This window comes from Aphelocoma coerulescens, chromosome 4A (genome assembly GCF_041296385.1).
Source record: "Aphelocoma coerulescens isolate FSJ_1873_10779 chromosome 4A, UR_Acoe_1.0, whole genome shotgun sequence".
In the NCBI taxonomy this organism is placed as follows: domain Eukaryota; kingdom Metazoa; phylum Chordata; class Aves; order Passeriformes; family Corvidae; genus Aphelocoma; species Aphelocoma coerulescens.
This window is the reverse complement of record NC_091018.1, coordinates 2,466,101-2,489,536: the sequence shown is the minus strand read 5'-3', so window position 1 is coordinate 2,489,536 and position 23,436 is coordinate 2,466,101. Positions and strand designations below refer to the sequence as shown.

At 40.6% G+C, this 23,436-nt stretch overlaps 3 long non-coding RNA genes across 10 annotated transcripts; 1 reads left to right on the top strand and 2 right to left on the bottom strand.

The window, feature by feature from the left end:
• Window positions 1–802: 802 nt before the first annotated feature.
• LOC138110305 (uncharacterized) lies at window positions 803–5,403 on the bottom strand. The gene is made up of 3 exons (XR_011150873.1): window positions 4,836–5,403; window positions 4,143–4,200; window positions 803–2,132 (listed from the first exon to the last, which is right to left on the bottom strand). It is a non-coding gene; the product is annotated as an uncharacterized lncRNA (long non-coding RNA).
• Window positions 5,404–6,450: 1,047 nt separating this feature from the next.
• LOC138110303 (uncharacterized) lies at window positions 6,451–17,831 on the bottom strand. 7 transcript variants are annotated; one of them, XR_011150864.1, is made up of 7 exons: window positions 16,401–17,831; window positions 14,322–14,458; window positions 14,061–14,186; window positions 13,438–13,535; window positions 10,722–10,803; window positions 10,469–10,515; window positions 9,707–10,356 (listed from the first exon to the last, which is right to left on the bottom strand). It is a non-coding gene; the product is annotated as an uncharacterized lncRNA (long non-coding RNA). The 7 variants fall into 7 exon arrangements; XR_011150868.1 differs by lacking the exons at window positions 9,707–10,356; window positions 10,469–10,515 and adding an exon at window positions 6,451–6,891; XR_011150867.1 differs by lacking the exon at window positions 10,469–10,515.
• LOC138110304 (uncharacterized) lies at window positions 14,199–20,453 on the top strand. Of its 2 annotated transcripts, XR_011150872.1 has the most exons (5): window positions 14,199–14,351; window positions 14,790–14,894; window positions 17,880–17,944; window positions 18,593–18,914; window positions 20,118–20,453. It is a non-coding gene; the product is annotated as an uncharacterized lncRNA (long non-coding RNA). The 2 variants fall into 2 exon arrangements; XR_011150871.1 differs by lacking the exon at window positions 20,118–20,453 and having other exon boundaries at window positions 18,593–19,830.
• The last annotated feature ends 2,983 nt before the right edge of the window (window positions 20,454–23,436 follow it).

The window sequence follows — 23,436 nt, the reverse complement described above, 5'->3', positions numbered from 1 at the left end:
ACACCAGCTATTAGATATTGATATTTACCAGTTCTCTGGCTTTCAATTACAGCCTTGTAAACATTTGGATTCTGAACAGAAGAAAGAGTGTGAAAAAAGAGTCATAAGAGCTACAGTGATGTACTACAAGAAGCTTTAAGCTTCAGCTCTCTTTCCCATTTCTTTATCAATTTTTTGTCCTCCTCCCACTTCCCCAACCTACTTTCTTATAGTATTTTGTCATTTAACTGTTGCTGTTAAATTCTCAGATGAGAAACGAGTAGGAGAGAAGCGTTTGTACTTCCTATGGATATTTAAATAGGGAGCACCAGAATTTAGAAACCAGCCAGAGAATAGTCCTCTGTAGGTTGATGTGGAATCATATAGAGAAGAGAATTTGGTGGGTTTGAAGAGTTTTGTTAACCTCTGTCTTTAAAAAGCTGACACAAAAGAGCCAAAAATCAGCTTACTTTTTGGTGCAAATTAACAAAATTTGTCTATTAGACTCACTGGACACAAAATGGTATCTCAAGGCAAAGTTATTCCTTTACTTCACTGTAAGAAGAAAAGGTATTTATCTACAGCTGATTTTGCACAGAATAGCCATTACTTTGGTACTGTAAAACAATGGTTTTGTTAGTGGTTTTGAGCACTCTACAATGCACACAAAAATAATTTTTCCACATCACTTTCAGCCACATTTAGCAGTTTTAGAGGTGCCTTGGTAACATGCCACCAATGTGTACCAAAAAAATGAGAGAAACTGCTGATCCAGAAATCCTTTTAATTCAAGCAATTAAACAGGTACAGTTCTGAGCAAAGCTGTTTGTGTTTATACTCTACATGTTATGCAATTAAAAAAAGAAATCAAAAGCTCTTCGGGACTGTGCTTATTTTTTAATGAAATCAATGTCAGCATCTAGTTACTAATAAGAAACTCTCAATAACAGATCCTTGCAAGAAAGAAAGTTGTTCCAGCTTCAGGCTGATAAAAGGATTATTAGAAAACAGCTCTCTGTGTGAGTGTGCATAGCCAAATGTTTAAACAATCATGAAAAATAATGCTTTGAAATCATTCACCTGAGGCCCATATAAAGAAGACAGCCTGGCCCCACTAAAATCTAAATGTGATGGATTCAGGAGAGAATCTTGAACGGATGACAATGGCTGTAATAGGGACACCCACTCAAATCATCCTTTTGGAACTCTGGTCATGCTGAGATTTTGGGATAAGTTTCCAGAGTAGGTTTTTTTTGTACTTACCCACTGTCAACTTGCTGGGATTTTCTGCAGTAGGACCCTGCACTCTGTGCACACTTACTATGTAAAATACCAGCAAAAAGGGTTGACATAATGAGTCATTACAATTTAAATCTTATTACACAAAGCTTCATTTGAGTCAATACGCAGAGTGCAGAATTGCAGGGGTGCATTTCAGCTGGGGAGAGAGGAATGAGGCACACAATTCTCATGATGGGTAAGAGAGGGGACACAGCCCCTGTCTCCTGTAATCCCCTGGAAGAGACCTTTGTGTTCAAATCACTCCGGGCTGTGGCTGCTCCAGGAAACACTCACAGGAAAATAGCTGCATTCCAGACTTTGAAATTCATCTGATTCAGAATTTTTTTTGGAAATGACATTGCATTCACTTAGTGAAAAGTATAATTGACAGTGGTGATGACTCCTAATTGCCCCAGGAATAAATGGAGGCTTTCAGAAACTGGGAAGGGGAGGGACACAAACCACACGAGCATGGATGATGTATTTCCTCTCCTGTCATTATCTTTCCAGGGAGACTGCTAAACTTTCTCTTCCTAGACTCTCGTTGTTGTCCACACAGAAAGAGCTGTTACTGAACCTGGTGCCACCTTTCTTGAATTTTAAGATGTATTTTTAATTATTGCTTTTTAATAAACCATGCGAGCTTGTATGCTTCTGGTTTTAGTTGCTTGTTTTACTAATGGTTGTTCCAGCTAATTAAAGGAAATCTCCAGGAAATCTCTTTCTTCTGGTAAGTAGGTTGCACAAACAGCTTCAAGGAGAATGCATCCTTCCAGACATAAATCTGTACTTGGAACTGCCAAGTCTGTTTGCACAGGCTGGAGTGCTGTGCTTGTAACTTCAGGTTTATTTCATTGTTGTAGATTCATGTGCTGTAAAAAAGAGATATTTATTATTAATTACTGGGGATTTCTGAAAGAGCATCTTGTAAAATATTCTTAATTATGGACAGTGCTGCTGCAGATTAGAACCAGGCATAGATTTACTGGGAATATGTACATCAAAAAGAATTGAATTCCCAAAAAAGTGCATCCTAACTTTCAAGTTAACAAAAGTGATTCTTCTTTTAGTACTTCAGTGCAATTAAGGGATTTGATTAATGAATGTGAACCATCTAATCTTTCCAGCTTTTTAATTTTTCCTGGTTTTTGCAGACAAACTCAGTTTTAATTCAGATAGCTTGCACTGCTTACAGAACTTTACACTTAAAAAAATCCAATTATCAGAATGATATTTTGAATAACAACTTTGCATCTGTTGTGAAAGCAGTCTAAATAAAAAAAACCCCAGACTTTATTAAAGATGAAAGCTACATAGATCGTGAGTTTGAATTCATTTTCAAATGAACTCAAAAAGCTCTTGCTAAGCCCTTCAAGAGCAGAAAGGTGCAGGTTAGCAGTGCAGTGCTGCCTCTGCAGAATGGAGCATCATCAGGAATTCAGCTTCACTGCTGAGATTTAGCAGAGAAGCAGAAAAACACCCCTTATCCAAGGGGCTTGCAAAGGCACTTTGGAAAAGAGCAGGATTTCCATTGTGTCTGTTCTGGGCTTGCCAGAGGTATTCATCAGCCATTATTGATTTGGAAGGAGGCATGGCTGGAGTGAGGAGGATTGATCTGAACTCTCCCTTGGCTGAGTTAACTATTGAGGGATCTATTCACATCAGGATGAAGCACTGAAGAGTGACCTACAACGATAGGAAATGTGCATCTCTGTCCCTTTGCTTTACAGTGCGTGTGAAAAACTCTGCCTTGCTCTTGGGATGGGGTTTTTTTCTCCCTCCATTAGCTTTCAGAAACATTATCTTTGCTAAGTTTAGCATTCCTTGATTTTCCTGGGAGATTCTTTAGGGAATTACAGAGCACCACTTTCCTCTGGCATGGTCTGGTAAAGGGATAAGGCAGAAAGAGCTACTGACTTTCTCTTCAAGCTGCAGTCTTGTGAGAAACTGAATGTGGCAAAAGATATCCATCAGCAGTCTGGCTTGGCTGGGAGTTCTTAGCCAGCCCCTCTTGTCCCCAAATGTTCCAGCATCTCCCCAAGGCATCCCTGTGGTCACTTTTGCCATCCCTTCCTTCCCCCTGTGTGGGTCACTTAAGAGCTGGACACAGTGATCCCTGTGGGTGCCTTCTAACACAGAATTTTCTGTGTCTCTGTGACTCTGCTCCTCTTCCAGAGGAATCTGCAATTTGTGATCCCCAGAGACAGGACCATGAGCTAAGTGGGCACAGGATTGGCCTTGCTGAGGTCTCTCTCCTGGAAAGCAACGGGCTGGGACCTCCCAGCTCTGTATCCACATGGGCTACACCTCACCCACCCAGCTTTGCCCTCCATCTCACATCTGCAGTGTCTTCCTGCAGATTTTACAAGTCCAGATTTGGCTCAGTGACAGCCATCTGAAGTGCTTCTGCAAGGAACCTTTCTCTATTCCTCTCTTTGTATCTTTTCCTTTTTTTCCTTCTTCTTTTTATTTTTTCCCCGTTTCTGTCACTTCCCAGATAACCTGCCACGTGCCTTCATGGCCTTTCCTCCAACTCATCATTCCTCATGAGCTACTGATACATCAAGTGCCACCCTGGATTAGCTTCTGATCTCAGCTTGTTCAGCTTTTACTGCACTTAGGGACAAACAGATTCATTCTTTGTCTTGTGCTGCTCTTCACAGTCTAAAGGTCCTTTCTACAGACAAGGCCATTTCAGGGTTTTCCCTGCAGTCTTTTTCAGGGAGAAACAAACACCTTTTGCTTATCTGTTGCTCACTCTCTCTTTGTAGCAAAGAAATAAAAGGCATTCAAAGGCAAGACCAAGAAGCTACAGTTTTGTAAGCATGTTTTGTGATCGTTTAAAATTAATATGAATTTGATATTATAATTTGGAGTGTTACCTTTAAAAGCAGATCATTCAGACCTGTCAGCTTCACAAAGAAATGAACAGCAGATAACCTGAAATAAAGAATAAGCATGAAATTCAATGAATCTGAGTAGCTTAAGATCTCAAGATCTTTATTTCATTACTTGGGTTACCTTGTCTCAAGGTCTATATTATTTTAAGTACTTCAGTCTTAAGAAATTTACATATAGGAACTTACTTTCCCTGCTTATTGTGCTTTACTTCACATGATGGAACTCCAGCTGAAAGTGGGAATTTAGTCCCAAGGATCAGACTGAAGCAAATCTGAAGTAAAAGTCCCTCAATGTGCATAATGTTGTTGTCGAGTTTGCATTTCAGGGTAAAAAATTAAATAATCAGACAGACCATGCCTCTGAAATTGTTAATCATGAGAAGGAAGGTTGCATTCCTACATTTACATGGATTCCTGTGAAGGGAAGAAAGGAAATCACAGCCATTCTTTTAATGATTAATCAAACAAAGAAGCCTCTATTAATAATCTGGTTCTTACTGAAAGACACACAGGAAGAGAAATCCAGAACAGTGAAGGATCTGATACAGGGCTGACAGTTGTTCTTCCCAAAAAAATTTGCGTTGTGACCCAACACAAAGCTCTGACTTCTGAGAGTTTTATTACATTTGATAAACTTCCCATCTTTACTGCTGAAATAGACTACAGACTACTTACTGTGTTAAAAAATAAAGTGATCGTTGTAGTGAGTTCACCTTCAAATCATCTCATATTTCTTCTCTACTGCCTTTACATTTATGAGTTACAGCATATTGATTTCACTCTTCCCTTGCACTGAGCTTGACTCTCCCTTAATAGACAAAATGACTATTTGCTTTCTATAAATCCTACTATTTGTATTTCTTTTCTTCTCTGAGCTGTAATCTGTGACTTACAATAGGCCACTGCTCAGTGAAATGATGAGGTGCTAGTTCAGCCTAATATTGTTGAAATAACAAAAAAAGTCCGAGTGCCAGTCCGTTGTTACTGGAGCTTTTCTCACAGGTGTTCTTTAAATTATCTGACTTCCCAAGAAGCAGAACAGTGCATTCTATTCACCTGAAAACTGCTCAGGTAATTATCTCATGGCACATTTGATTCCCTCACAATGCTCGGTGTTGGCTCTTGTTCCTTGCTCCTGCAGCTCCAATTTCTCACTCCCCTGCTGTAGTGTTGTCTCTTTCTCTGAATTACTCAGGCCACTGCATTCATTGCCTTGCTGCCTGGACGTGACACACAGCACTGAGTTGTCATTGCAACACTGTCCTGAGTTGAGATGTATTCCATTACCATCCTCATGAGCTGTTGAAATCAGGTGGGGCAGTGTTTCCTTGCCTCCTCCCCCCAGACTATCTTGCTGTTAATGGCCCATCATTGTCCTGCTGCATGACTCAGAGATAACTCCCTCCGGACCATCTTCTGTTAATGAGCCTAATCAACACTTGGCCTCATGACTCATTACCCCATTGTGAGATGCTCCACCCAGAGGGAGGAACCAAGCATCCCATCGTGGATATAATCTGGGACTCTGAGTACCAGAGACACTCTTTCCACTGGATTTCGAGAGGACAGGAGCTACACAGCCACCGCTGGACTTTCTGAGGAAGAGCAGACCCCTTCTACTACAGGATCACCACTTCAGAGGATTGCAGCCACCATTCCACCAGACTGCTCCCACCACCCTGCCTAATAGGGACTCAGGCTGTATCTTGACTCTGTCAGTGTTTTCTTTTACTTTCTTTGCCTTTCCTTTAATTTCCATTAAATTGTTATTCTGACTTGGTGCCTCCCACTGGTTTGTTTTCAAACTAGCACAAACACCCTCCATCCCGTCCTCTTTTCCTTCCGAGATCCTCTCGGCTCTCTGGGACGGTGGCAGGTTTCTGAGCTGTGACCTGAGAATGCACTGCAAGCTCTGTTTCTTGCAGGTAACAAGAGAACACGGTCCCTAACATTTCCTACAAGGGCACACGTGTCACCAGAGCCCCAGCAGCTCGTGCCTCCCCCTGGGCCAGCCTGCTCCTTGCCTTGCCTGTTCCCTGTCAAAAGCTTCTGTCATATTTCTCACGGCAGAGGTGGAACTTTGACCATATCCATTTTTCATTAAGGGATCAGGTGAGATATTGGACCTCCATCACTTTTGCCTTTTCTACTCTTGTGTGGAAAGAAAAAAGAATTTCAGGCAGGGTAGAAAGCACTTCACACCATTGAGAAAGATGGGTTTAAAGTAATAATTTAAGACAGAGCTAGATGTAGTTTGCTCATTATTCTTTAAAACTGCACTCTCTCCATGCTCACCTCAATGTTTAGCCCACAATCCCAGTGAACTGAATTTAGGGTTTTTTTTAAAGTAAAATGAAGTACATAAAAGTCAGTCCAAATGGAATTGGAGGGATTTGGATCCATTAAAAGCGTTGAAAAGAGGAAGGAAAAGCCTGTTAATAGAGCATATTTTTGTTTGCTTCCTTCTAAACGTGCCATCCATAAACAGCTCCATTCAGATAACACAAGAAAAAAGAGACTTAATTAATGCAATTAATGCTTGTTATTCAGTGTCAAACTGTACTGAACGGGTCCAGCATCTTGGTTTGCCTGTGTTTCTCTTTTCTTCTGCAGAAATTCCATTTTCCACCACTGACTGTTCTCGACCTTTGGTCAGCTTTGTTCTCCTTACAGCTTTTACAGTCTTCTTTTGGAGAAAGGTCTTCACCAATAGTGAAAACAAGATCAGCACCTGTTTTGGAGAAAACCCTTTTTTAACCCACTGAATAATGGATGCAAAGGGAAAGAGCACTGAACTTATGAAAAACTTGTAGATCTCATTGGTTTTAATTTTATTTTCTCATTACTATGCAACTGAATTAGTATCTATGACATTCTTTTTTTTAACTTGTTTTCAAAAACAGGTGTTTTGATGAAATGACAAATGCATCTGCAATCTGCATAAATATAATAAAGAAAAGGCAATTATCAGCTCTCACACTGTTAAGATGTATTGGCACTTTTACTAAATTGGAAAGACTTGACCTAAGTCCTTAATAATTAGTAAGATTTCTGTAAGTTAGTAAAAATTGCATTTAGCAATGGTAAAATTTTCATTTCCTTGAATTAAAATAGATTTTAGAAATACAGCCTCATGCCTCATACATCAAACTCCAGAGGAGCAATCATCACAATGGCTGGTGGTATAAAAAGCTGGTTTATAACAGACAATTTATTATACAAAACAGTACTGGAAAATCCTACCCTAACAATTTGAATCAGGGGCTAACATTTTAACAGGCCAAAAAGTCTGTAAGTCAACCCAGGAACAGAGGAACTGAAAGGAAGGTGCAGTTCCTGCGTGTACAACAGCTGCTCATTGCCTCATTCTTAAACAATTTAAAGCTGGGGCTGCTGTGGACCCCCTCCACTAAATGTTATTCCTTCTAATGCAGCTCCCAAGGCATTTTTCAGATGGTCTCCAAACAGGAAAATGCTCATTGTTGCATAAGGCTGCTGTTGTCTACTACAGGGAAAGCTGTGCTGCAGAATTGCATCTGGTTTTGCTGCACTGAGAATCCCCCCTGTTCCTTGGGCTCCTTCCTTCCCTGGCAGTGGATGTGGAGCAGAGCTTCACCCACCAGCAAAGCAGCCCTGGCATGGGATGGAAATTCTGCACCTATTGTTCAACACCTTTCATTTCACCTCCAGCCCAACCCCACTTGCAACCAGATAAATTCAATTAACTCTTAGGCGTGGAGTTATGGGAACATGAGAATGCGGGGAACCATGACAAGGGAAAGGAGCTGGTTTGAGTGAAGGTGCTCTCCACCTCTGCCAGTGGGGCAGGAGGGAGGCCTGGCAGCCTGTGTTATCCAGCACACAGATGCAGCACGGCTGAACAGAGCTTTCAGACCGTTTAATCTGGTCTTTGATCATCTCTGAAATAGATCAAGGCAAACCCATTCCTTTCCTCTCTGACAAAAAGAACTTACTGACTTCTCTGTATTAAACATCCCCTCCTGCTCTGAAAATTGGGCTCAGGAATGTCACGTACTTACTCCATTTCTCTGTGCTCAGTCTAAAGGCCTGACCTGGCAGAGCTGTGGGGCCAGTCCTGCAGTTCCTCATTGAAGAGCTGGAGTAACTGGGGCACGTCCTTCCCGAGCAGGGCAGATGGGATTGATCAAAGAATCCACAAAGAATCCTGAAAGGGACTACTGGGAAAGAGCTGAATTGGTTGTGTATCAGTGCAGACGGCCTTTAAAACTAACCAGAGGAATTCTAACAAATGATGCCAGTGGTGAAAGTTGATATTATAAGAATCAATAGATACCTGGTAAGAAAAAACAGTGGCGGCTGGAGTACATTCATCAAAGTCCTTGCACGCCCAAGAACAGATAGTGCCATGGTGTATATTAAAGATGGACTAGGGCATAAAAATAGAGTAGCACAAGAAAAGAATCGATTTGGATCAAAATCACTCTTGAAATGAATGATAAATAGTCACTGAGAGACTACAGGGATTCTTTCTCTGTAGTCCAAAAGGTTACCTTAACCAATGATTGATATCTTGATAGTATTTATTACACACAGGCACAAAACCCACCTGCAGTTGTTTGATTTTCTCTCATTGGAGAGAAATGCTATGGGCAGCAGACAGGCCCATGCATGCAGCACTGTGAAAACTCACAGGGTTCTTCAACAAAAAGTGCCCAAACCCACTCAGGGGGATGTTACTGGAGTCAAAGCTTTGGTAACCAGTGAGGATATTACATGAGGGATAGAAAAATAACCTTGCTGATGATGGCATCCTGATTGCTCATTTTAAATGTAATGAAGAGCAGAGAAAAGAGGGTCCATGATAACATCTCCAGTTCCAAAAGGCAACAAAAAAAGGTAAGGAAATGTTCTTTGAGTTGATTGTGGGTCTCTCTCTTCCTGCATTCACAGGTTTAATCCCTAAACTGCTTGAAACAAAGCTCATGGAGAATGCAAAGCACAACATGACCTATAATGAGGGAGCAGACCTGTCATCCTGATGCTGTTCCTGGTTCTTCCCTCCATTTTATGATACCTGGCAGTTTTGAATACCTCTGCCATATGCATGCACAGGTATTCACTTTGGTACCTGAAAATAATTCCTATCACACCTGTGGATGCTAAACACAAATCCTGAGATGGCTTAAAATTCATCAAGTTAAGAGTAGTAGCATGGATACAGCGCATAAATCCATATTTTGACATCCTGAAGACACTGTTAAGCTTTTTGTTGTCTTATTAAATTGTATCAGGCTTGCCTTGCAAGGAGTACAGCCAGGATTGATAAATGCTTGGCTTCAGCTACACTCTCCCATTTATTTTCACACTGTCAGACTTAATCCATAACTGCTGTTCAAAGGCAACGGGCAGGAGATGAGGGTGCATCTTGACTCAGCTGGTAGCTGGCTACTGGCAGCCAAAAGCTTCAATAATTTATTATTATTGTTATTCAGACTGCATCTTGACATCATTTATTTTCACTTTTTTATAATCTATTCCCTGAGGATAAACACTTTATAATCACATTATTTAATTAGTTTTTATTCAGTGTCAATTTGCCTAATCTCATTGACCAGAAAGCATGGATTTTTATGGAAAGAGAAAAATACAACCCTTAAACCTAACCCCAACCACAGCATCTGGAAAGCACACAGAAGACATAAATGGAAAACTTGGAATGCTGGAGTTAATATAAAAGTCATCTTTTACTCAGGCTGAACACTGTACAGATATCACTACCCCATGGCCATAGACAAGCTTGATTTATGTTGAATATTTCAAGTGATGGAGGGTGTCTCACACTGGGTTTCACCTCTGATCAGTCTTTGACTGGAACCTTCTTTATTTTCTATCTGATATTTAATGCTAGGGACAGGAACAAGTAAAGAAAGCTCTTTTTCTCATGACAGACACTAAATGTGTTCACCACCCCCAAAAAACGTGTGTTTTCCTTTGTCTATGGCTGAAAAATTACATCCAAAACCACTTCCTTCAGTGGGCTGCCAGACAGATGTAAGTAAAACAACCAAATATGGATTTTGAGTGTCAGTTCTTCCCAGACAGCAGCAATATAAACTCCCTCTCACTGGAGAGCTTTTAGATTAGATTAGACCAGTCTCTTGATAAACAACTCAAAATCACTGGCAGCCACAGAGAATCCCCTTTGCAAGCACAGCTGTAGAGGAGAGAGGAGGAGAGTTGTGTGAGCCAAGAGTTTCCACATTTTCATCAAAATCACACCAAATGGTACCAAGTCATCTGAGCAGGAGGCAGAAAGAGAATCTTGCCTGTTTGAGAGACAGTAAGGTATGCTCTGAGAATATCCAGTCAGTTCCTGAATGATTAATAGGAAGGAAAACAAAAGAAATCAAACCAGACAGAATTTGTCAGTTTGCTTCCAAATTATTTCTACCAGTGGCTTGCTCTACTTCTGACTCTGACTGTCAACACTGAATGTGGCACAAGTGCTGTATTCAAGCTTCAGACTAAATATTTTAAAACCTTATTCAAAACAGAAAGTTCGCTGATTCTGAGACTTACCACCAGTTTGGTGAAGAGGAATGAGTTGGACTGACTTGCTGTGCCTCTGCAAGAAAACACATGTGGTGGAAAGGACTTCACTCTACAGGGGACAGGAGGAAGAGAGAAAACAAAGGGAAAAGGGGAAAATCCACGATCAACACAGACTGCAGAAGGAAAGAATCTATTATTATTATTATTATTATTATTATTATTATTATTATTATTATTATTATTATTATCACTGAGTAGCATAGAAACAAAATGTCCCTGCAGATCACGCTCGGGGTTTGTGTCACCCACACAGGTCTGGGGTGATCAGCAGTGTCTGGACTTCCAACAGATAATTGTGTGTGAACACTTCTGTTCCAGAACCTCTGTATTAGGACTTTCAAACGAGGTAATAAAACTCCATGGTGTTACCTGGCAGGGACACTTGATGCTTGAAAGCAATTGTTTTTTTAAATTTAACTGCAATCCCTATTTTCATAGAGAATGCACTCACAGTTGTCATCCAAACTCTGATTTTTTTAGGGAGCCTGACAGCTTTTATGGTCCTGTTGGTTCTAAAGATCACCTGCTCGCCCTCCCTCCCCCCATAATTTGGGCAAAGATCTGATAAGGCTGTTTTCCACTGCTCTGTCCTGAGCTTTGCATAGGCTGGGATAGCTTAGCACTTGGCAGCTCCAACACCTGTATTCACTCCTTTTAGGTAACACAAGATCAATGGCCCTATAACAACATTTTCTCTTACTCTTACTTTTAACATGTCTTGCTGCAAAAGTGCTCCATGGGGGGTATCTGTGTCACTGTGGTTGTATCATAATTTTCCAGCTGCTACACTGCAAGGGGAGGAACACTCCCAATGCCACAGAGCCTATTTCCCTGTTTTATCAGGTATATTTCTTCATAGGGCTTGTTTATTACCAAGACATGTTAAAAGGGAAAATAAAACAAAATAAGTGCTCCTGGATGCTGCTGTTCGTCATTAGAATCCATCTGAATTGAAAGGATGCCACTGCATCAAGCAGCTATTTCCTTAATCCCTTGAGTTTTTGAGAAAATCTTATTAACAGAATCTCAACCGGTCCCTTGATTTGGGATGTAAAAAAAAACATATACTGATTCTTTAGCAATGTAAATTAATCAAGTACAGTGTATTGTGCACATGCACAGAGAGCTTCTTTCTCACCTGCAAGCTGCCAAAAGGTTGCCTCATAGTTTTTTATACAAGTGCTGCTTAATCTGCTCAAAACTGTCAGTGCTGTGGTTCACACCAGTTCTCACAGGTTACCGAGTGTGCAAACCAAAATGAGCCGACCAATGCAGCCCCTGTCACCTCCTTACCACCTGGGAGGGGCTGCTGGTGGCTGTCCCTCACTCACCACAAAGCCCCAGGAAACAAAAAGCCTTCCACAGGAACAAGCTCCAGCTGAAGAAGATATTTGCACTTTTTCACAATCTCTGTTAAAATTTTCTGCTTGTGAGAACGAGCCAGGAGGGTTCCAGCACTAACAGGGCTAACAAAGCCCATGCCTGGTTCCAGCTTCAGCAAAGATCCCGTGTGCTCCTTATCTTCACTTAAATAAGGCATTCAACCGCGCTGATTTACGAGCAGTTTTGACCTGCTGGAATTCCCCTCTCTCTAACCAGCTGATAGTTAACCTACCAATTACCCTGGGGGCAGAAGAGCAGCCGTGATCCCGAGAATTTGTTGTGCAAAAGGCTGAATGACCCACTTATGCAGACAGAAAAAACTGAGACAAAATTGAAGGAATTCTGCTGTATGTCAGGAACATCGACTGCCATAAAACACAAGCTCTTTTTCCACCTCACGCTTACTTTTTCATCAGCATAGTTACAGAAGAACTATTCCGAGGTCTGAACCAATTGATAACCACTGCTGCAATACCACTTAAAAAGTTGGTGACACACCAGAGAAATGGAGCAGAGGATAAAGGAGTGTCATCTTTAAGCTGGGAGCAGTGGGGAAATGTGAAGATCTATTCCCTGCCTACACTCATTTGTTGAGACAGAATGGTGAAAGGAGTCCAAAACTAAGGATTCGCATTCATTACCAGGGAAAAGAAGGGGGGAAAGAATTTTCTCTTTACTTCTTTTGATTTCAGGAGTGATTAGGTTCACTTGCATCACTTAAATTGCTCGGTAAGTGTTCTATCTCTCTCCTTACAATAAAAGGGATAATATATTTCATTGTAGCATTTTCACTCAAAAGAGATTGCAATCATAAAGAACCAGGAGGAGGGGGGCAAGGTGGTATTCTGAGGGCATGAGGATGTTTTAAGGGTTCTTTCGCTTTCTGTCTGAAAGCACTCTATCACCCCTCTCCACAGGCTGTAAATAAGAGAGCTGCTTCTCCTGAAAAACAGCATTAGTGGTCATTATAGGGTTCTTTTCAGGCTCTATTATGCTCTGCTGGACTACTGAACACAACTCATCAGGACGTTCCTCAGTAACATCAGCCTGAGTTAAATCTCACTGCAGACCCCAGTGTTCTGTCACCGATGACAGCAGCTTTAGGAACAGCCCCGTGCAGCCACCAGCAGCAGAAAAGCTCCCTGAGAGTGGAAACCACTTGGCCTCAGCGTGGCAGCGTCAGAAACACCGAAACCTGAGGGAGAACTTTTCTGCAGAGCTTCCTGCTGGCCTCTGGACGCTCTCCATCCCCAGGGTGGGGCACGGCAGCTCCAGCCGGAGCTCTGGTTGCACCTCTCACCTGCAGCCTGGCCCTGGCACTGCCCCAGGGGAGCACGGAAAAACAAGGAATTATTGAGCTTTTCACTGTGGCAGCACTAGCAAGCCTGGAATAATAACCTGTAGAAAGAAAAGGTGGAAATGAATTGAGGAAATGGCTAATATTAGAAATACATAAATGTTGACATTTTGACCTGCTCGTAAGGCAGATCTGCAGGATCTTAGCATCAGCTGAGGCTGCTCCCATCCCAGAGCTGGAATGAAGGAAAAACTGGGGTATAAAACCTTATGTCCTGATTAAATATTCTTCTCTCTGTGACACCTGTCCCAACTTATTTTTAGAAGAGCATAAAAATAGGGAAAAAATAGCTGTTTTGGAACAGAACCCTTTTGTAGGAGAGTATTTGCAACAAACCCCCAGTGCAAGCTGAGAAGGAGACAACACACATTAAAATTGTTTTCTCTTATTCATGAGTAAGAGCTTCAGCTGCTCCTTAACGTGCTCTGACCTCCCAGCAGAAATATGAAGGGGCCAAACAGGAAATAATTACTCTCAGAGCCACCAGTACTTTGAAAATCAAACTTCCAGACACAGAGGAGAGGTCTTGGCATTTAATAACCTTTAATTGGTTTCCCCCTCGCTACCTGTTGGCTCTTCCCGAACCTGCAGCCCCTCTCTTTGTTGGCTGTGACACAGATGGAGCCTCTTTCATGCAATTGGTGCTCATGGCTGCACACCAGATATCACTTTATGTTACTGTATTGCTGAGCCTGGGAACATTGTTTGAAGAAAGGAGATATCCCACGTTAGAAAGGATTATTTTAGGATTTCAAGGACACAGGATGTCATTAATCCATCATGCACATATGTTCTATCTACATGAACAAACATTTTGTGATACTCACCAGTCTCAGACACAGGATCTGACTTCTTCAGTAAGTTAAAAATTCAGATTTTGATCTTAGTTTCAGGCTCTGCCCAGGGAACACTGAATCTATCTTATTAACTTCATTATATTACAAGGTTGGATTTCTTTATTTTTCTGAAACCAGGAGGAGAGAACAATAATATTGTGACTCCAATATCTGCACTAAATGTTTTTAGATATGTCTTGGGACAATAGACATGTTGTCTACTGTACCTGTTAGGCAAAATATAAACATATCTGGCATTATTTTACAGAAAAATAAAATGAATTATCATGGCAACAATGATTTGGAAGATTCAAATACAAATTTTACTTCCAAGGAGCCATTTAATCCTGCCATCAATTAGTCACCCATTTCCCTGACTCAGGTGCTAAGCCTAGAAAAGCACATGGAGTGTGTAATTTGGAACAGATCAATAACCATTGTCCTGGCTACTCATTTCAGAAATCAGTGGGCATAAAGGCAGTCTTTGAGCCATAAGGATGCCTCCACTCAGCTGTCAGCATTGTCAATCAAGAGTTGCAACCAGAGCTCCAAACTGCATCAGATGTAAGTGAAACCAGAACCAGGCCCCCACATTCCAGCACTGTTGTTTTTAAAGTTATGCAATAGCACCAATTTTGCAGTGTATGGTAAAGGCCAACAGATAAAATATTTGGAACTTTTACTCATGAATATATTTAATTTGCTCCTGTGAGTGATTTCGATTACATTTCACAAAATACATGGCTGCTCCTCGTTTTGCAATTAAAGATTTCTAATAATACAGTCAAACCTTCTTAATCATTGTTCATTCTAGCATAAAGTAAAGCTTGCTGTGTTTAAAGAGAACCAAGTCATCTTAACAGCATCCCTTTTTGTTCCTTTTTATTTTATGAGATTAGAATACTTAATAACCTTTGCCATATCTGGCTGCAGAGCAAGCGTGAAGAGTAAAACTTGCACAGTGGATTATATGGCTGGGACAAAACTCAGTTCTGTAATTAGGTTTGGTTCTGTTGCTTAGGTTTGCAGAAAAAGTCAAAATTAATGGTTCTTTGCCTAAGATTCCCCTGCAGAGTCACATATAATAATTAGAGACAGGCATATCATATGAATACTTTCCACAACCATTGATTTACTTTTTCCTTGCTAAAACCCCATCATTTTTGAGGAAAAGAAATAGAAATGCTCAGTGCCTAAGCAGTCATCATTTTAATTGCCAATAATTAAGACACTAAAAGAGTCTTGGAACACTCACAGACCCTTACACTCATTCTTATACAAAAGCTTAACTTGAGCTAGTCTCAGATGCTTAAAGTCCAGAGCTGGTGCTGCAGCACCTTCAGAGCTGTGCTGCAGAATAGTCTTGGGACAGATCAGTGAGACTTAACAGATTCCCCACTAACCCCTCAAAACTGAGAGCATGGAATTCTCTTTAACAGAAGCTTCATTTTCGTTCAAAAGAAAAAAATGTGTTCGGGCAAGTTGATGGAGAAATGAACCAATTTGAATGTATTGAAGTTCTTCGCCGTGCTACAGTGCTTTTTAAATGGTGTCTAAACAGTTGGTCACAGATTTATTTATGTTTCCGTGTAAAGAAAGAAAATATTGTCATTTTCTATACGGGAAACAGTTTCCCTAATTATTTGGCTCCTTCTTCTACTACATAAACAGCAATTTGTACCCCTCTCCTTCAACTGGCTGCAATTAACAGCTACATTGCAATAAGCAGATTATGTTAATTAAAAACTCAAAACTATGTAAACAATGGGAAAGCTGACTAGCCATTTTCTATTTTTGCCAACTGGGAGGAACACAAGAGAAATTAGTACCAAGCTTAATTTTGCTGTTTATAATTCAAATTATTTGTAACAAATTACAGCATTTTAAAAGTATTTTTAAACAATTTCCTGTATTTCTCCACACTATTTGAACCACATCCCACTTGACAAGTTTACATCTGTACAAATTGAGGGGAAAAAGAATTAAAAAAAAAAAATCCAAAAAAGGTGTTAAGAGAACAGATTTGCACACATCATCACCAAAGTGGAATATTAAACACAAATTCCCTACCTTGCCTGAGTCACACTCTCAAAAAGTCATAGCCAAGGACAAAAGTGTAACTTAGTTCTGCTTCTTCGGCAAAAATGTGAGCAAACTGCAGCAACAAACATTACCCAGCTGATGCCAATAAATTGTGAAGTTTTCCCATGTTGCCACAATTTCACAATTTTGGGTTTGTCCTTCCCTTTCCAGACCAGGGTTGTTTAAGGAGGTGGGAGGCAGTGGTGGAACTGTTAAATATTTTTGTTTCCAGTGCTCCTTTCTGGCCATGGAATTGTATTTGATGGACAACTCTTGGACTTTCTGTCCAAGATGTCCAAGAGTTGGACTTTGATGCTCTCTGTAGATCCCTTCCAGCTCCGGATGTTCTAGGATACCTCTCTTTCCCACACACTGAGGGGATGTCACCACCAAGGGAAATAGAAGCACAGAGGGGCTGTGTATAGAGAGATTTATTGACTGGAAACTTGCCCTTGACCAGACTTTGGGGAAAAAGGGGAAAAAGAAACAGAATAAAGGATTATAGCCCTTCTTCACTTTTATCCTGGAAATACTCCAAGCACTTGAGAGAGAGAGCACATTTCCTTCCCCAGCTTTGCATGGCTAGAGATTGCTGATTGAGCACAAGGAGAAAACCAGAGTGGGGAATGGTCACAGCTCCAGCTGAGGTGTTGGACAGTTTCCAGGGGGTTTTCCAAAGACTGTGTGGAAAAGGAAGATGACACAACACATGGAAGAGCTCGCTCAGTCTGCGACAGACTTTCAGAGTGGCCGATATAAAAATACCAGTTCAGTGCATGGTTTCAATTACAGCCCTGAACCAAACTGCTTTAGAAAATGGGAATGGTCTCAGAAGATGTGAAAGTTGCTGATGGATGCATTATTCACAGCCCCTTAGGAGGCCACGTAACGCTCAGTGCACAGCAACAAACAGGAGCGGGGGAAGCTTGAGGAGGACCGGCGTTTAGAAGCACTCTCCACGTCGTTAGAACCTGCACCTCCTGTCTTCGAGTCGTTTACAGAGAGGGAGAGTGCTGGGGAGCTGCATGGATATTATGTTGGAAAAGGCATTTCCTCTGTTTTAAGGGCAGCACTGATTTCCCATCTCCCGCTCCCCGCAGAGCTCACGGCCGGTGGGAGGGCTGCTCGAAATAAAAGTACAGTTGATCATTTCACTTTCTGTATTTCCCCTGTTTTCCTTTTGGAGACACGAACTTTAAATGAGCTGCTGTAAAAGCTTCTCAGGGTCAAAATAGAGGAAATCACATCCACCACAGAGACAGGCACTGCAAAAAACCCTAATATGACCATTATGTTCAACTCAGCAGCCTTTTTCCTGTTGGTAAGGTTTCAATACAAGTTTAGCATCAAGCCAGGCTGTCAACAGCAATGAAATCTATTTCTGTGACATTGAAAGAGCTCTTGATGAAAGTCAATCAGTTTAGGGAATGTGTTTTGTTGTTTTTTGTTTGGTTTTTTTTTTAATAGCACCTGGAAAGAAGACAGGGAAAGAGTTGGGTTTTAACAGAATTGCTGCTCTTAGTTTCAACGAGGTGAGGAACACGCACTAAGTAAACCCATTTATTCTACAAGCAGCACATGTAGTGTTTGATGGGAACAGCGACATTTCCGTCTGACCATTTTCTCAGAGCCTTGTTTCTTACCAGAGTTAACCCTTTTGCCAGGTCTTTTATTCTGAAATTATTGGAAGGGTTTAGATCTTGTTGTGACTCTTTTCCTGGGTCAACACAGAGCTCCTGGCTTAAACAACTTTAGTTTTCATACTATAGAAGGAAGGGTAATCCAGACCCTGCCACTGAGCCCAGGACTCGAGCTCACAGCTCTTTTCAAGCTCACTAAGAATTCACTTTCTGAAGTCTCTTCACCTCAGAATAGGATGATGATGATGATAATGAGGATTATGACACCATTCATATTATTAAGAATCATTGTATAAAGCCAAGTGGTGGACTGTGGGAATATTGCAGTTCCAGACAATGGCTGTGATGGGGAGTATTTGTTTTCTTATTAAAACACAACATAGGGAATTATACTGAAGCAACGTAAAAGGTGATTTCAGAGTGAGGCACATAAAAGTTAGTGACAAAATAGTGCAGTCCATATTTCATTGTCTCTGTCATGGGAATTATTGCTGTATTAAATCATCATGCATTGTTTTTCCTTTTGGTCTCCTGACTCAGTGCCTGGAGTGAGAAGCCTGCTCAGTACAGCTGAAACCCTGTTCCTGCTGCCCAGCCCACTGAGACACCCTCAGAGCAATGGCATTCCAGAAGCTCCTCAGGGAGTGCAACATTTTCCCGTTTGTGAGAAAGATTTTGTTGTTTTTGAGGTTTGGGATAAAGAAGGATTGGCAGAGAATCACAACCATTGCTGTTTTTCTCCCACTCCCATTCCCTGCCCTAGCAGGGGCGATGAAGAAATCCAGGGAGATGTGCAAAGCTCACCTTCAGTGTGACAGCCCTGAGTGACCAGAATTTTGAGCTGACAAGGACATAAACTCTTGTAAGTGAAGTGTGTTATTGATTTGTATGCAGCTACAGTGCAGAGATCAGGGGAAGTTCAAGGCTATACACTGTCATTAAATTCCTCTCAGATTAGGGAAAAAAAAATCTAATTACTTTCATTGAGGTACACAAAATGAAAAATCTATTTCAGCATTTTGAATTTAAAATTGATCAATTCCTTTGTACCATTTCTTGAACGGATGGAGGCTTTGATACATTGTGTAAAGAACAATTATATTTTAGAATAAATTAAAAGCAAACATATTGTTTGTAAAACTGAACCACAGATGTTCTCTTCTTGTGGGTACTTTAAAATAAATAAAATCAAGATCATAACTCAAAAAGACGCACAAGAAAAAAATTATTATTTAAAGTGCTCTCATTACTGTTAATACAGATGAGCCAGGAGTGATTCACCCTCAGAGGAATCATCCTTCATTTTATTTTTAGTAATTTTCAGGCTGATATTTTTAGTAATTTTCAGGCTGAGTCCAAGGTTCTTTGCAGCCCAAGGAAAGTCTGAATGGTCTGATGGTTCATTTTTGCTCTGCTCATTGGTATTAGTATTTTATCCACCACTTGCCTTAGAATCAATGCTTTAGAAAATATGCATTCTAAATATTCAGAAACTAATTAATTCCACTTGATTTTCAGAGTCTTAGGCCTATTTAAAATAATCTCATCTGCTTGATACAAATAAGCCTTGTTTAGCCCTTCCTTTCCCCCAGTTTGATTCAGCTCTTCCCCATTGTTATGGCAAACCTTTCAAAATGTGTTTGATCAGACATCCTTTCTGCCTGATGTCCTGTGCCAGTGATTGACAAGAGTCCTTTGTGAGCAAGCATTTCAGTAATGATGTACAGACTTGTTAGGGAGCTGCTGTGTCAAGAAGAGAAATGAACAATAAATTAGAATAAAATGGAATTGCATTTGAAACTTGGCTGGAGGATTTTGCATTTGTGAGGACAAAGGACATTTGACAATCTGAGTCATCTTGCAGCTTTGCCTGTAGCAACTGTCAAATTAGTTCTTAATGCTACAGGGAAAGGGATTGAGTCACAGCATCGCTTAAAGTTAAGAGGCTCATCAGTAAATCACTGGCAATATTAACAATTACGAGCTGCACATTAATATGGCAAAAACACTCTGAATATTATGCTTACAACAGAAAGCCAAGAGGTGAACATAATTTTGCTTCCAGATCCCTGTGCCTTCTCCCAGTAACTACAGCTTTAAATTGGGGTAGACAGAGCAAAAAGAAGTGAGTCGATTCAAGATCTTTCAAACTGCGTGTCCTCAAGATGATGTAATAAGAAGAAAATCAAGTGCTAAATCTGGATTTAGCAAAGTATAAAAGTGAGGTGAGGAAGAAAAGTGCTTACCTGCATATAAATTCAAGATTCACATGCTTGTCTGTCATCCCTAAACTTACACTTAGCAGGATCCTGCAGCGCCCGTCCCTCCTCCCAGGCACCTCTGTCTCCATCCCTTTCCGGCAGCAGCTGGAAGCTGTGCCCAGATTCCACAGTGGCTGCATTCCCACCATCCAACAGCTCAGATAAGTCGGGGAGATCATGTGCCCACGCTGGGGATGGGGAAGGGCTGTGTCACATACTCCAATTCCAGTCCACTCTCAGAGAAAAACATCAGTTTTCTGTTATTTATATTAGAGAACTATATTGTCTTTCCAATTTCTTCACACACACAAGAAACTCTTAGAGTGTTACACTATTTTGGTGCCACTTTGGTTTGTTGTTTTCCAAAGCACAGTCCCTTTGGAGGATTTGGGTCAGCAGGTGCCCAGGTGTTAGGAAGGCTCACAGAGAATCATTGGATTTGAGCTGTTTTGAAAAATACGGTGTAAGTTCAGGCCAGCCCTTTCACCATCGTTTCATGCATCATTTGATAGAGTGGCTTTCAAGGAAACAAGAGAACGCCCATGTTTGATTTGTAAGATTGAAGATAAGACTTAACTGCCCCGTATGATGATCAGCGTAATTTCATCCCTTTCAAAATCCCCGTGGGTCTGGCTCAATGTGCTCTATGACATTACAAGGAATCCATTGTGCCAGGCTCTCCACCACTTTTCAAAGGCACAACTGCACAATTCTGCCATTTTCTGGCATGAAAGGGGTCAGAGGGGAACAGAATTAGATATGTTGTGGGAATGGCCTGAGGTACAATTGCATTGACAGCTCATAATGACACTCTAGGACACCTTCCCTCACAAGCTGCACGGGTCTCTCGCTCAGCAGGCGCTGCCCTTTCAAGTGCTTGCACACCGTAATGAAGTCCCGTTGCACCGACAAAAGCAGGATGATGAGTACATTCACCACCTGAAGGGGCTCTTAAAAGTGACACCAGAGAAAGAAATTTCCTGAGCTCTGCAAACACTGCACTAATGAAACATCGAGTGGGATTGGTTGGTCAAAATTCATCCAAAAAAAAACCCCAAAAGACAAACCCATAAAACCTCACAGGCAAGCAAAGAAATTAACTACTATGTGGAACTTCACTGAGGCATATTTTTAAAGGACTATTTCATGCACCCCAGCTCCTACATTGATCAGAGATGTCTTTTTACTCACCAAATTCTTTGCCTGGCACACAAAAATGTGATCACAGGGGTTTTTTTTATAAGGTTTTTTGTTCAGTTTTGTTTTGTTTTTCTTGGATTTTTTTTTTCTGTGAGAGTATTTATCTACTTCTAGGCAAGATCTCTAACAAGGTCTGAGAAAATAGCTCACTGCATAGAAAATAATTTCCTTCTCTTCTTCAGAAAAAGTCAAATAGGTCTAAGATACTCATTTCTGAATACCAACATCCATGCTTGAAAACACCTGCCACCTACCTCCTATGTTGGCAAAGACATCAAATTCAATCCACAGCCAGGAATTTTATCTTTCCTTTTGTCTTTTCCAAAAGAATCCCAAAGAACTCAGGTAGTGCTGGTAAATCAACCCACAAGAGCTAACAGGGGTCTAAAACCTAAACTCCAGAAATGTGTAAACTGAGGAAGATCAGCAACAATGTGGAGACAAATCCCTAGAGAAAGGGAAGCATGGATCTAGTTTTCTTGACATCTTCTTTTTTGTTTGCAAGTGGAACATTCCCTTTTTCTTGGACTTTTTTATGTGGATTAATAAGCCAGGGCTCTTCTGCAACTAGAAACAGGTTAAACACCCGAGAGGAACTCAGAAGAAAAACCAACTGAACAAATAAATAATAATAAAAAAATCAAAACAGAAAAAGAGTAATTAAAATAATTTGTTTCTCTTGTACTAAAAACCCTGAAGAAAGGAATCAAGCTTTATACACTAGCTTGATGTAGAGCCTTTTCTCTTTCCAGGGAAAATATCAATGAAAAACATCCTGAGGGACAAAAAAAATGGATGATCTGAGTTTAATGAAGGTTGACAATGACTATTATTGATGTCCTTATCCCAAATGACAAGAGGTTTAGGAGACTTTTATAACATATTGACACTGTACTGGTTCAAATGCTCTTTTTTTTTCTTTCCTTTTTTTTTTTTTTTTTTTTAAGCTAATGTACTGTCTGCTTCAGGGGAACTGTTGGAGAACTTGATGTGCAGAATGACATTTGTCACCCTTTGTTCCCCAGCTCAGAGCACTTTCTTCCCATTAGATATCCCTCAGACTGAATAACAGCTGCCTTAACATGAATTATCCTCTGCCCATCAATTTGAATTTCAAGACGAAAAACAAAGGCAAATCTCAAGTGGAAGAAGAATGTTTCAAAATTAAGTTCTGCCCTACTGTCCTCCTACCTGCTTACTTTTGTGAGGGTGTGAATTAGGATGTTAGGACTCAAGAAAAATGGGAATTAGGGTATTTCCACACCAACATGATGCAGAGTGTAAATTGGTATCAAGTATTCTTCGAAACACATCATCAATTTATGTTGCACAAATTCAGTAAACACTTATAAGGAGGGTAAGAAATTTGGGAAAAACGAACATTTTCATCTGCAGGTATTGAGTGTGTCCTCAAGAGGTCCTCTCACAAAAAATCATCTCACAAAAAGTTGGCTCAGTTGACTCAGATGAAATCCTCCCACGCTGCCCCTGCAATCCTCTCCAAAAAAAATTCAAGTGTGTGCTCCTTATGAACAATACTTGCCATATGTAAAACGTAGATTACAACTACAGTCACTCACTCCAAAATTTTGTCAGTCTTGAGACATCAGATTTATTAAAAACCATTTTGAAATATTTCTGATTTCTCCAAGTGTCAAGCATTTAAAAGAAATGCTTAAAACACAATGTCAAGCTTTTTATCTACCACTAGACACATTGCAAATGTTTTCTTTAAAAGGGAATAATCACACAATTCCTGAGGCTTAAATATAAGCAAGGCAAACCTGAAGTGTAATTGTACAGCCAGGTAACACTGTACTTGTGTGCAGGGTAACATATTCATAAGTCATTAGCAGTATCTGAAAGGAGAAGCTCTCCAGCTCATTAGTATTAAAGCCTGGAAAATGAGATTTTATTAAACAA